The sequence below is a fragment of the Trichechus manatus genome, unplaced genomic scaffold (assembly GCF_000243295.1).
Source record: "Trichechus manatus latirostris isolate Lorelei unplaced genomic scaffold, TriManLat1.0 scaffold00296, whole genome shotgun sequence".
In the NCBI taxonomy this organism is placed as follows: domain Eukaryota; kingdom Metazoa; phylum Chordata; class Mammalia; order Sirenia; family Trichechidae; genus Trichechus; species Trichechus manatus.
Genome location: NW_004444232.1, coordinates 858410 through 873267, shown reverse-complemented (window position 1 = coordinate 873267; position 14858 = coordinate 858410).

The window sequence follows — 14858 nt, the reverse complement described above, 5'->3', positions numbered from 1 at the left end:
CAAAAAAAAGGTTGAGAAGTTAGAGGGTTGACATGTTGTGGGGTTGTTAACCAATGTCATAAAACAACATGTGTACTACTGTTTCATGAAAAACTATTTGTTCTGTAAGCCTTCACCTGAAGTACAATAAAAAAAAAAAAAGCTCAAAAAAAAAATTTATTGATATTGCTAACTAAAAATTAAAACATTTAGCGCTTATAGTACAGCTGCAAAAAAAATTGATACTATGGAGAAATTGGAGCCCTGGTGACACAGTGGTTAAGAGCTCGGCTGTTAGCCAAAAGTTGGCAGTTCGAGTCCACCAGCCTCCTCCTCAGAAACCCTGTGGGACGGTTCTACTCCGCCCTATAGGATTGCTATGAGTTGGAATCCACTTGACAGCAACAGGTTTATGGAGAAATTATGACTAAGAAAAATGTTTTATTTCATAAGCACTCAACTGATTTATCGTTGCAAAATAAAAGATAAACTCCTGAAAACTGAATCCAGTGGAAGCCTGCCCCCAAAGTCAGCGCTTGGCAAAATAGTTTAATCTTCATCCGTTCTTTAAATTACTCATCCATAATCTCTTCTTCCTGACTTTATATTTGAAAAATAGAAATACATTTACAATTTAAAATAATTAAAGTGGATCATGTGAAAAAGGTTATTTCTTCAAAATATTTAACATTTTACAATATCATTCTTTTGTCGTATGTGCTATAATACAGTTTTTCTGAAGATCAACTGAAGTATGTTTCCTAGCATGCTGAAACACACCTGGCTTAATTAAATGCTTGAAAGATGTTTTTTTGCCTGCAGCAGAAACTGTCATGTAATTACTATAATGCATCTGCTTTGTATTTACCTTTTTGGTTAACAAAGATAAGTGCAGGATATTTCTGGGTATCTCTCTAATATGATCTCAAGAAGGGTGATTGTAGAAGCTGGAGGTGTAACGAAACTAAGTGGAACTCAGAATAATTTCAAGAACTTTATCTTTGAATAGAATTACAGTCATTTACTTCTCAAGTTTAGGTGTTTTGTTACAGTTATTGAGAAAATTTCATAGCAACATTCATCAGAAATAAACCAATTGTTATAACAAATTTACTGTATGCGCCAAATTGATTTACAGTACAGGAAGCTGAAGTTCATCATACATCAGATTCTAATATTATTTCAGCTGTTTTTAGTCTTCATATTGCTGAACTTTCCAAGTTAGAGGTTTCCTTTTTTGAAAAAATAGAACTCTTAGAAACACACAAACTTGTTATGATAATAGGATTTAATTTCAGTTTATTTAAATATGTTTTTCAACTAAAGATACAAGGGAAAGATTAGTCCAAGGGACTAATAGACCACAACTACCACAGCCTCCACCAGACTGAGTCCAGTACAACTAGATGGTGCCTGGCTACCACCACTGACTGCTCTGATAGGGACCACAACAGAGGGTCCCAAACAGGACTGGAGAAAAATGTAGGACAAAATTCTAATTCACAAAAAAAGACCAGACTTTCTGGCCTGACAGAGACTGGAGAAACCCCAAGAGTATGGCCCCCAGACACCCTGTTAGCTCAGTAGTGAAGTCACTCCCAAGATTCACCCTTCAGCCAAAGATTAGACAGGCGCATAAAACAAAATGAGAGTAAAGGGGCACACCCGCCCAGGGGCAAGGACTAGAAGGCAGGAGGGGACAGGAAAGCTGGTAATAGGGAACCCAAGGTGGAGAAGGGGAAAGTGTTGACATGTCGTGGGGTTGTTAATCAATGTCATGAAACAATATGTGTACTAACTGTTTAATGAGAAACTAGTTTATTCTGTAAATCTTCATCTAAAGTACAATTTAAAAAAATTAAACAATAAATAAATAAGTACGTTTTCCAGTAGACTATTATTACTTCTCCTACAATTTTATTTTCCCACTATGTTTTTTAAACTAGGAAACACACTTCTAAATAGTATTTATAGTTCTTGTTAAGAGATCTTCAAATACTTATGGCTTAACAGGTTTATTTAATTAGCTTTTTGTGAGCTTCTGAAAGGAGTGGTTTGCATTTTACTTATACAAGGAGGTAAAAAATTACAGAGTATAGCAAAAAGATAAAGTTGCTGAAGGAAACATAGGGTGAAATTCAGAAATGTTTAGAAGTGTTACACAGTAAACTATATATAGAAAAAATTTTCCCTGGCACTTATCAGGGGAAATAATGTCATATCTGATTCACTTGTACTCAACAATGAAAATGGTTCTTTAGAAGCTCCAACCAAAAAATCAGTTGCCATTGAGTCGATTTCAACTCATAGCCACTCCATGTTTATCGTCATGGAACTGTGCTCCATAGGGTTTTCAATGGCTTATTTTTCAGAAGTAGATCGCCAGCCATTTATTCCAAGACACCTCTGGATGGACTCAGTCAGCAGTCAAGAGCGTTAACCATTTGCACCATCCAGGGACTCTGAAGCTCTGTCTAGGACCTGTGAAAACTTTGAAGTCCTTCTAAAACTTTTTACTTAGAAATAGTGGTCTTAAAATATGTTGAAACCACAAAATATTGTATTTCTATTTGGAGGTCAAAACTGGGTACATGTGAATGAATGTTACATAGCAACCTTAGCAGAAGGTACCTTAGAGCAGCAGGATTGAGTTTTTAAAAAGAGTAAATGAGTGACTAACTGTGAAAGTTTTCTTAATTATTACAGAATTCCACTCAAACTAGCTTGAGCATAGAGGAGTTTATTAAAAAAAAAAAAATTTTTTTTTTTTTAATCAGAGGCATCTCAAGGGACTCAAGGGCAGAAAGCACAGCTAGAGTCACATAGCTGGGTCTTGGAACTGGAAAAAGATCAAGAAATAGTAAGTCTTTCTCTCTCTACCCCACCCCCCAGCCTACCTTTTTCTGGTCCTTCAAACACAGGACCCAATCTCGGCCATGCCTCCCAGCTCTGGCAAATTTACCGACTCATTTGCATTTCTGTATCCAATTCCAAATTCCCATTAGAAAGAATCTGAATCACAACTCAGGCGATATAGTTGGCTCTCCTCGGTTCTAGTGTCCACCTTTTGCTCACTGACTGAAGTCAGATCAGGGACAGGGACTTGTAATATATATGACTTCAAGAACCCATCCCTTGTTTGGGAAGGGAAAATACTCGGAGCAGCCAGTAATAGTTCTTCCAGAGATAAGAATGATTAACAACGTGGGTCCCACATATGTTTTTCTATGCATATATGTGTACACTGATTTTCATAAATGAGATCATGCACTAAGTATTATTTAGCAACTTGCTTTTTTTTTTAAATTTTACAATGTATCAGGAATTCAGTCTTATTCATCTTTGAATGCTTTTGACATTTTATAAACCAAACCATTGCCGTCAAGTCAATTCCAACTCATGGTGACCTCGTATGTTACAAGCAGAACTGTTCTATACTGTTTTCTTGGCTGTAATCTTTATGGAAGCAGATCGCCAGGTTTTTCTTCCGTGATGCTGCTGGGTGTGTTCAAACCACCAACCGTTGGGTTAGTAGTCAAGTGCAAACCATTTGCTCCAAGCAGGGTCCTTTGACACATCACAGCTACTCACTTATTATTTGCTAGAGATGAATGAAGCAGTTATAAACTTATATTTGGTTATTTTTCTGATTATGAGAACAAGCTCTAAAGGTTGTTGAGGAGCAATCTCTGGCAAAGAAACAGTGTTAAAATAACTTGTATATACAATAATTAAGACATCCAAAAGCTGAATTCGTAGTGCTGGAATTAATAGACTGCTGTAACAAATAAATTAATTTGCCTGTGATTATATAATGCAATGAAGTCCAAATGAAATATTTAATTGGAGTTATTATTAACAGAGGCTCAGCAGCTGTCCTCCAAAAGTGAACATATCTCCAAATGTTATTCAGCAATTTCCATTATACATTGTCTGTGACCAAATCACTGAGAATATTTTCATGCACCAAATACTACACTAGTCCCTGAAAATATTTCTTTTCTTCCCTCATCATTGCTTTTTACCATGTTACAGATTGAATCGTGTCCCCCCCAAAAAAAGTGTGTCAACTTGGCTAGTCCATGATTCCCAGTATTGTGTGATTGTCCATTTTTGTCATCTGATATGGTTTTCTTATGTGTTATAAGTCCTACCTCTTTGATGTTAATAAAGCAGGATTAGAGGCAGTTATGTTAATGAGGCAGGATTCAATCTACAAGATGAGGTTGTGTTTTAAATCAATCTCTTTTGAGATATAAAAGACAGAAGCGAGCAGAGAGACGGGGACCTCATTACCATCAAGCAAGAAGAGCCAGGAGCGTGTGTCCTTTGGACCCAGGGTCCCTGAGCTGAGAAGCTCCTTGACTAGGAGAAGATTGAGGAACAAGGACATTTCCCCAGAGCTGACAGAGAGAGAAAGCCTTCCCCTGGAGCTGGCACCCTGAATTCAGACTTCTAACCTCCTGGACTGTGAGAGAATAAAATTCCCTTTGTTAAAGCCATCCCACTTGTGGTATTTTTGTTACAGCAGCATTAGATAACTAAGATACCACATCACCCACCGCACCCCAGAAATAGCGCTGAAGGCAAAGTACTGACTAACATAGAACTCGACTAAGTAAGCATTCCAAAGAAGCTTGATAGGACATATAAATAAAGGAATAAATAAATGAGTGAAAAAATTTTGATAGTCCTTCAGGAATCTTTATAAATACTCCAAAATGAACTTCGGAAATAAAGGTGATAAAACTGTAGCCGCTGTCTTTAGAAGGCCAATTACCATACCCTCTCCCCGAGTTCAGTTTGTCAGAGACAGCTTTGAGGCCAAAGAATTTTTACTATGAAAGTTATGAAGATGGAGAAATAAAAATCCTTGCCTCTATTATTTCCACCCTCTACAATTCTAGTTCTAAAACATGGTAGGATCGCTCTTGCCTCTTGCTTACCTTCTAACTAATCACCATTAAAAATATTTGATGTTTTTCTTTTCGGTTATTTGGGTGTTGGCCTAGTTGACACATGATGAACCTTTGGAAGTCTCACCTTAGCAGTGACTTAAGTGCTTAAAGACACTTATTTGTTCTCAAGGCTGAGCAGCCATTTAGTCCATTACAATGGATAGAATAATTTAAAGCCAAGTACGTACCACTAGAAACAGGTGCCTAAGAGTGTGGTTGTCTTACAATTTTAAGAAAACAAGGAATTCAAATTAACTCTATGAAGCCATCGGCTAGAAATGACCAATGTGACAAGCAAAGTAATAAGTACTTTCTGTTCAACGCTGTACTGCTTGATTCCTCTAAGTTCTTGGCATTTTGAGTTATTTTCCTTTCTGTCGTTGCTGTTGCTGGGGGCCGCTGAGTCAATTCCGACTCATAGCGTCGCTATAGGACAGAAAAGAGCTGCCCTATAGAGTATCCTAGGCTGTAATCTTTACGGAAGCAGATTGCCAGGTCTTCCCTCCCATGGAGCCACTGGTGGATTCAAACCATTGACCCTCCAGTTAGCAGCCAAATGCCTGTGCCACTAGGCCTCCTGTGACTTAAAGTCCAGTGAAAGTAAATCATGGTGTTTCCGTAATTCTAAATGAAAAGTCACAGGAAAGAATAACAGTCATGAACAAGAAGGGGGAAATAATGCAATTTATTTGAAATAAAACTTATCAAAACAATTTAGAATTTATTTCACAATAAAATTAAGAGCAATATTTCAAGGAAAATGTTCATGTCAAGCAATTTAATGCTGGCCTTGTTTATTCACAAAACTCTCACTAGCTTAATAAATTATAAAATAGACATTGTATTTGCTGAATTGTAAACCCCTGCCTAGCTCACTTGTAGGAATATAGGGCATGTGGGCATTGTTTTAGATCTCTTAAGTTCTCCCCTGTGCCTAACACCATGGTAGGTGATTGTGAATCATGAATTGAAAATTTTTAACACTGCCCAAAGCACTTAGTGCTACGGGATATCATTTCAAACAATAGTCCAATAACATAAATCTTGCTTTTGAATAAAATGCTATATTAAAATAACACATTTCTCTCTTTTTTTTTTAAACCAATTCTTACTCCATTTCTAGCTATATGCTATGAGAGCTATGAGAGAAAGAGAAAGCGAGAATCTGCCATCCTATAGAACACAAGTTCTTCCAAAAATGAGAAAAATTATTATAGATTGACTTGCTTCTTCCGATAAGCATTGTTTTGACCAAAAACAAAAAAAATTAATCCTGTAGCTTTTCTTTTAAAATTATGAAGGACTAACTCAGTCAACTTTGGGACTAAATTGTAGCTGACTTTTTTATTCCTCACCATTAAATTGGCTCATCCTGCCAAAGTGTCTTGAATCTTTACAAACGGGGCCTCCAGAGAATCATATACAATGCTCTAGTACTCTTGGTGAAGTCTGAGATAACAGGCTAATGAAAAATGTAACATAAAAAAATTAAGATAAGGTAAATTACTGCCACCTACCAGAGATTTGAATATACTCAATTTCTTGGGCACCTGATTTTTTTTTCCCATTTTATTTTTGGGGCAAGCATGAGATGTTCAGATTTCCAAAGAGCTGATTCTTAGATTTAGACAGTGAGAGAAAGAATTGTAGCTGTCACAGAAGGGGTTAAAATGTGCAAATGCCTGCAGCTGTCAAAACATTTAAATTGTGTCCCCATTGTTTCTCCCTTCCTCCTCCATCCTCTCCCCAGGGGGAGCTCCCAGCACTGAATCTTTGCAGAAAGAAAATGTCAGATTAGCAAACTGTACCTTTCTAAAAGGATTTCCAGCCTTCCTGGTGTTGATTGTCATGTTTATTTCTTTTGTCTTTTTTGCAGGATGCTTGCTGAATTTTTTTCAGTTTGATTTAATGGAAACACCCATATTTTACACCAGTTAACAACTTAACAAAAGGCATTACATTTTGCTAGTAGTGTGCTTAAAAGTCCAAATAACCAGAGACTCACTGTGCCTGGGCAATGAGAAAAATACACAGTTTGCAAAATGACTTTATGATTATTTCTATTGATAAAAAAGAATATAGATCAAATGGTAGCAAAGAGACTTCCCTAAATACATTGCTGAAACTCTGACATGTGTGTGCGGGAACAAAGGATAACACAAAGAACAATGAGCCACAAACACTGCCTTAATATTATAAGTAATATTATCTTATTAAAATAGAATCATTGTATGATAAATAAGAATATACGAAAATTATAAATTAGAAAATATTTATCAAACACCTGCCAGGAATCAGGTTTTGTACCTCTATTGCATTTAATCCTCACACCTGAGACATTTATGGAGTGCCTACACTGTGCTAGGGGGTCCCTGGGTGGTACGAATGGTTAAAGCGGTTTAGCTGCTAACTGAAACGTTGGAGATTTCAGCTCGCCCAAAGGTACTTTGGAAGAAAGACCTGATGATCTACTTCCGAAAAATCAGCCCTTGAAAATCCTATGCAGCACAGTTTTACTCTGACACACATGGGGTCATCGTGAGTTAGAGTCAACAGCATGGTAACTGGTTTTGTTTTTACAGCGTGCTAAGTTTTGGAATACTGAAATAAAAGACACATCCTTTGCCCTCTGACAGCTCACGAACAAAAAGACAAGTCAATAATTGTGAAAAGAAAATAGATGGGTGCACGCACAATTACAGAGGCATTTGAGAATGAACATCCAGCTATGACTGAGGGAGTTGGGAATACTCACCAAACAAAGCTTTATTAATGTTTTTTAATAGAATATTTGTCCAGTTTCCTCCATGAACAACTGTCTCCTTTGCTGTGAGACCAGAAAAACTGGATGGTGCCCAGATGTCATTACTGACCGTTTAGAGCAAGGATTCTATAGAAGGATCTTGATCAAAACGAGGAAACTACAGAACAGAATTTCCAATTTTTATGGAATCCAGAGTTTCTGGAGCTATTGAGGCTAGATGACTCCTGAAACTATTACCCTAAGTAAATCTTTAAAACTTGAACTGAAACTATCCCCTGAAGTCATCTTTGAACCAAATAAGAGTTAGAGAAATGCACTGCACTGCAGGAAGTAGTGGAGCAAGCTTAGGAATTTGAGTCACTGGGCAACTGAGAGGGTCATACACTCAGATAAGGAGTAGGATGAAAAAATCAAAATTGGAAACAAGTTTTGGATAATATTTTTATTGACTAAATAAACAAATAAATGATTATTTCAATTTGGGACATGTTAAGGTCAAGGACTTCATGCAACATCCAAACAAGATATCTAGTAGTCACTAGGAAAGTAGTCTTTAGAACTTTGAAGAGAAGTATGCACTGGAGAAAAGGGGAATATACGAATAGCTGAAATCATGCATATGTAAATAGCATTTGCCATGGATTGAATTGTGTCCCCCAAAAATATGTGTCAACTTAGTTTGGCCATGATTCCCAGTATTGTGTGGTTTTCCTCCATTTTGTGATTGTAATTTTATGTTAAAGAGGAATAGGGTGGTATCGTAACACCCTTACTAAGGTCACATCCCTGGTCCAATGCAAAGGGAGTTTCCCTGGGGTGTGGCCTGCACCACATTTTATCTTACAAGAGATGAAAGGAAAAGGAAGCAAGCAGAGAGGGGGGACCCTCATACCACTAAGACAGCAGTGCAGGGAGCAGAGTATATCCTTTGGACCTGGGGTTCCTGTGTGGAGAAGCTCCTAGTCCAGGGGAAGATTGATGTCAAAGATCTTCCTCCAGAGCCAACAGAGAGAGAAAGTCTTTCCCTGGAGCTGACACCCTGAATTTGGATTTCTAGTCTACTAGACTGTGAGAAAATAAATTTCTCCTTGTTAAAGCCATCCATTTGTAGTATTTCTGTTATAGCAGCACTAGGTAACTAAGATAGAATTTGGTACCGAGAGTGGGGCACTGCTCTAACAGATACCTAAATTGTGGAAGCAGTTTTGACACTGTGAATGGATAGAAGACTCAGAAGGAAGTGAGGAGAACTGTTAACACCAGAGAAGGTGCAGATGGTCAGAAACAGCAGCAGAGGACCACAGCAGCAGTGAACCAGCAGCAGCAGAACCAGGAGATCAGCATCAGACAGTGCTGGAGCCAACCCACAGTGACAGAGCAGAATGCCTGTGTGTAGGGTGCTTCCAGGTGGTGTGGGGTGCCTCCAGGCACTTATTGGTGGAGCTACTGAACTTTGGAACACTTGCCCCAGCAGGGCAGATGCGGGTGTGAGGCCTGAGGGCTGAGAGGCCAAGGAACCAGGAAGCAGAAGCTGAAGAGACAAGAAACACAGGAAGCCAAGGTGCTGCAGTTTCAAAAGGTATGGCCACGACCTCTGGGGTTTCAAAGGGTGGACCCACGGCCTCTGGTGTTTCTAAGGGTGGAGTCGCCACTCAGATGGACTAGAAGAATGGTGTGCCTAAAGCTGCGGGAGCAGAGTTGCTGTTCCAGTGGGCCTAGAAGGCAGAACTAAAGCCCAGAGCTGAGAGGCCTCCACTCAGAATCTATACAGTGTGGCCAATACCTAGAGTCTGAAGGGCAGGGCCATTGTGTACATGCTCTCAGAGAACAGAGGATTATTTTCAAAGCCTTGAGGGCTAATATAATGTGCTCTGCTGACTTGCTTGATGACTGTTATGCCGTCTTTCCCTCCAATTTCTCCTATTTGTAGTAGAAATGTCTAGCTTGTGCCTGTTCTGCCATTGTACTTTGGAAGTAGATAACTTGTATTATAGATTTCACAGACGAAGAGGAATTTTTGGATTTTGGACTTGGAGCTGATTTAACACTTTTGCTATGATATGATGGGGTGAATGTGTTTTACATGTGGCAAGGACATGAATTTTTGGGGGCCAAAGTGTGGAGTGTCATGGATTGAATTGCGTCCTCCAAAAATATGATTAGGCCATGATTCCCAGTATTGTGTGGTTGTCCTCCATTTTGTGATTGTAATTTTATGTTAAAGAGGATTAGAGTGGTATTGTAACACCCTTATTAAGATCACATCCCTGATCCAATGTAAAGACAGTTTCCCTGGGGTGTGGCCTGCACTATCTTTTATCTTACAAGAGATAAAAGGAAAGAGAAGTGAGCAGACAGTGGGGGATCTCATACCACCAAGACAGCAGCGCCGGTAGCAGAGTGCATCCTTTGGACCCGGGGTTCCTACACAGAGAAGCTCCTAGTCCAGGGGAAGATTGACAACAAGGACCTTCCTCCAGAGTTGACAGAGAGAAAAAGCCTTCCCTTGAAGCTGACGCCCCGAATTTGGACTTCTAGCCTACTAGACTGTGAGAAAATAAATTTCTCTTTGTTAAAGCCATCCACTTGTGGTACTTCTGTTACAGCAGCACTAGACAACTAAGACAGCATTGCTAGAGGGACTAGAATGAAAATAGAAGAGGATCATTGATGGAACCCCGGAATTAGGAAAAACCTTTTTTCCACTGGCCTCAATTAATATGTGGAGAAACTTCCACTAGAAAAGCATTATTGGCCTATTTCCCCACTTCTTACTCCCACAGTGTGAGTTTTAGAGAAGGAGCCGAGGAGCCAAGATCAGCCAAGCCCAGCAACTCATAGCCTCACGAGGAATAAGAAACGGTTGTTCCTTCAAACCACTAAATTTTGTGGTAGTTGATTACACAACAATGGCTAACTGATAGAGAGTAAGATACATATAGGCAAGCTATATGCAACAGCCCTCTCTCAGAAATTCAAACAAACTAATCATCTTGTTTTTATTTCTCACTCTTTTACAATTCCCCAATCCCATCAGTCTTAGTTATTTACTGCTGCTATAACAGATATACCACAAGTGAATGACTTTAACAAACAGAAATTTATTCTCTCACAGTTTAGGAGGCTAGAAGCCCAAATTCAGGGCACTACCTCCAGGGGAAGGCTTTCTCTCTCTGTTAGCTCTGGTGGAAGGTCCTTGTCATCAATCTTCCCCTGGGTCTAGAAGTTTCTCAGTGCAGGACCCCAGGTCCAAAGAACAAGCTATGCTTCTGGCTCTTTTTTTGTGATGGTAGGAGGTCCCTCTCCTCTCTACTCGCTTCTTTTTTTTTTATATCCCAAAAGAGATTGACTCAAGATACAACATAATCCTATAGATTATGTCCTGCCTCATTAACATAACTGCCTCAAATCCTGCCTCATTGACATTATAGAGGTTAGGATTTGTAGCACGTAGGATAATTACATCAGATCACAAAATGGAGCATAACCATACAATACTGGGAATCATGGCCTAGCCAAGTTGACACACATTTTTAGGGGACACAATTCAACCCATAACACCATCTCTCCTCATAAATTTAGCAATTGTCATGGACTTCTTTCCAGCATCTCAAGCCAACATTTTTTCCTACTATTTCAGACTCAGACTAGGTACAATTCCTTAATTTTGTTAACCTACACTGTGGAGGGTATGCTTAACCTGGGCTTCTACTTCTGTTGCCCCAGCCTCTCCACTAGAGGATTACATGAGCAATAAGAAGAAACAGTTTTTCAACAGAGATAATGGGGGAACAGAGAAGAATAAGAGAAGATAAAGATATGTTTAGTGCAGGTATAGGGGAAGGGATGATGGATACCAAACCTACCTGCATATAGGACAACTGGTATTCAGGTATTCTCATATACTAGCTTCTATTTGCTATATATTTGGAAATTCATTCATGGAAGGAGGTAATGGGCCTAAGTGCTCAAGGAAAATGGAGCAGGTTTGAAACAGCTGTTAAGGAGTAGCAATAGAAAGAGTATTGCCCAGAAATACAAACGTATCAACAAGCAGCCCACCGATACTGGAGATACTGAATTTGCAGTGGAATTAAAGTCATACCTAATAGAGGTGTGACTTTTAGCAACATTGTGCTAAGAGCAGAAGATGAAGGTGGGTGAAGTAGTTCCAGTTGGCGATGGGAAAAGTGAATAATACAGGACCATTGGCAAAGGATTTGTAGTATTGGAGATTATTAAAGTGATATCCTTAGTGCTTTCTGTTCCCTTGCAAGGAACTATCATTTCCCTATTACCAACCCCCTCCTTCTCTTTCTTTAGTCCGTGGATAGTGCAAACAGCCAAGCACTTGGCTACTAACCAAAAGACTGGAGGTTTGAATCTATCCAGAAGCACCTTGGAAGAAAGGCCTGGTGATCTACTTCTGAAAGATCAGTCATTGAAAACCCTATGGAGCACATTGTACTCTGAAACACACGAGGTGACCATGAATCAGAAATGACTCCATGGTAACTGGTTTGTTCGTTTTTCTGTTTCTTTATTCTGCTTCCTCCAATTAACTCCTCGTCTTCCATTAGATCCCAGCATGAATATCATTTTACTGGAGATGCTGTCCCAGACCACATCAGGTAAGTCAATTTCCTCCTTACACTTTCTTATACATATTCTTTGGAGCACTATTGCATTGAAATTTTATATGTTTAAGAAATTGAAAGTGTAATGTTTATTTGGGTGACTGATTAACGTCAGACTCCCTCAGTTGACTATAAGCTCTAGGGCCATGTCCTTTTTCTAATTTCTTCCTCATCATTATATTTCCTATATCTAGCAAAGTGCCTTGTCTTTAGGAGTATTCAGTAAATAGTTTTTGAACAAGTAAATAAGCGAATGATTGAATTAATGTGTGAAGAAACGAATAAGTAAACAAATAAACAGGTTAACAAGGAAAGAACTGAACTAAAATGAGTCAGTAACCTCATTAAGTTTCAAAACAGTGTTAAGAGCTTTATGGGAGAAAGAATGAGAAAGCTGGAAGAGTAGGCCATAGATTTTAGATTTGAGAGGATGGCATCGAAGAGGGAAATAAACCTAAAATGTGTGTAATACTAACGAACTAACCCAAGTGTATTTTAAATGAATAACCACATTGGGGCCTGGGGGAGGATAAATTATCACACACAAAAGAAGAAAAAAAGTAACTTTTGAACATAGTACTTTGACTATATACTCACGTACTAGGGAACAAAGGGAGTCTCTGGGTGGCACAAACAGTAAACGTGCTCGGCTGCTATCCAAAAGTTTGGCGGTTCAAGTCCACCCAGAGGGACTTTGGAAGAAAGCCCTGATGATCTATTTCCAAAATATCTCAAACCAAAACCAAACCCATTGCCATCAAGTCCATTCCAACTCATAGCAACCCATTAGTCCAAAAGATAATCCACTGAAAACCCTATGGAGCACAGTTCTACTCTGACACACATGGTATTGCCATGAGTCGGAATCAACTCGACAGCAACTGGTTAGAGAATAAAGAAGGACAAACAAATCTCAAATCCTTTCTGGTAGGTTTGTTTTTCATTGTGATATGGGTGCAGCAATTCTAAAACTATTTTGTGGGTATTGTAGGATTGAGAAAATGAATACATGTGATTGATGATGTTGTTGGGAGACAGATTCTAACAATAAAAATATAAAATGAGGTAGGCAAATAAAGCTCTGCAATTATCATAAATATTTGTTCAGACAAGAATTATCAGTGGCTGCAAAATTTAGGGGGAAGCAGGATATGTGCATAGTCCCAAGCGTCTCTCCACAGATTACTTAGTGCTTGACAGGGGGAAATAGCAATGGAGAAACCAGACTACATCTTGATTAGGTGATCCAATTAATGTCTCCAATACGGGGCAGATGGGTATCATTTGCCACCAGATGTGGTACCCCGAGAAGAACACAGCATCACTAATGTCGTGCGCAGCTAGGAATACGTGACCTGAGCCAAGAAACAGCAGACAAGCCCAAACTGATGAATATTCTATAAAACAACTGTCTTGTATTCTTTGAAAATGTCCGTGTCATGAAAGATAAGAAAAATTGAGGAAATTTTCCAGATTCGGATACTAAAGAGACATGACATTCAATGGTAATACATGATCTTGAACTGGATCCTGTACTCATGGGGAAAAAATGCTATAAAAGACATTTTTAGGACAATTAACAAATTGGATGATGGACTATAGATTAGATGAACATATTGTTTCAATGTTAAATTTCCTGAATTTGACAACTGTATCAATTTTTTTTACATGTTACTGTAAAAAAATTAGCATAGCACTTTTAGGAAAATACCTCAAGGGAGGAGGGTGCAGGTGGCAAACAACCGTAGAAGGCATGCGTTATTTGCATAAAAGTACAGTATTACGGTAATGTAAGAAAATACCCTTGTTCTTGTTGTTGTTAGCTGCTGACTCATGGCGACCCCATGCACAATGAAAGAAAATGCTGCCTGGTCCTACGACATCCCCATGAACAGTTGTGGATCAGACTATTGTGATCCACAGGGTTTTCAGTGGCTGATTTTTAGAAGTAGATTACCAGACCTTTCTGCCTAGTTCATCTTAGAATAGAAGCTCTGCTGGAACCTATTCAGCATCACAGAAACATGCAATCCACCACTGACAGATGGGTAGTGGCTGCGCATGAGGTGCATAGCCAGAAATCAAACCCTAGTCTCCTGAATGGAAGGTGAGAATTCTACCACGGAACCACCAATGCCTCATTTCTCATTTTTAGGAAGTACATAATAAAGTACTAAGAGGTAAGGGGGAATTATGTATGCAACCTACTTTCAAATTGTTCATAAAAATAAATAAAATGTGTGTGTGTGTGTGTGTGTGTGTGTGTGTATGTGTGTGAAGACACAGAGAACATGATAAAGCAAATGTAACAAAGTGTTAAATCTAGGTAAAGGGCACATGAGAGCCCTCTATTATTCTTGCGATTTTTCTGTAAGTTTGAAATTACTTCAAAATGAAACTTAAAAATAAAAATCAACTGAACAAACAAAAAAAGATGAGAAAGGTAGGGGAGTTCTGAGTGGTGTAAAGTCCAGCTCTTGATTTTAAGGTTGATTGCTCAACAGTATGAGAGACAGATGT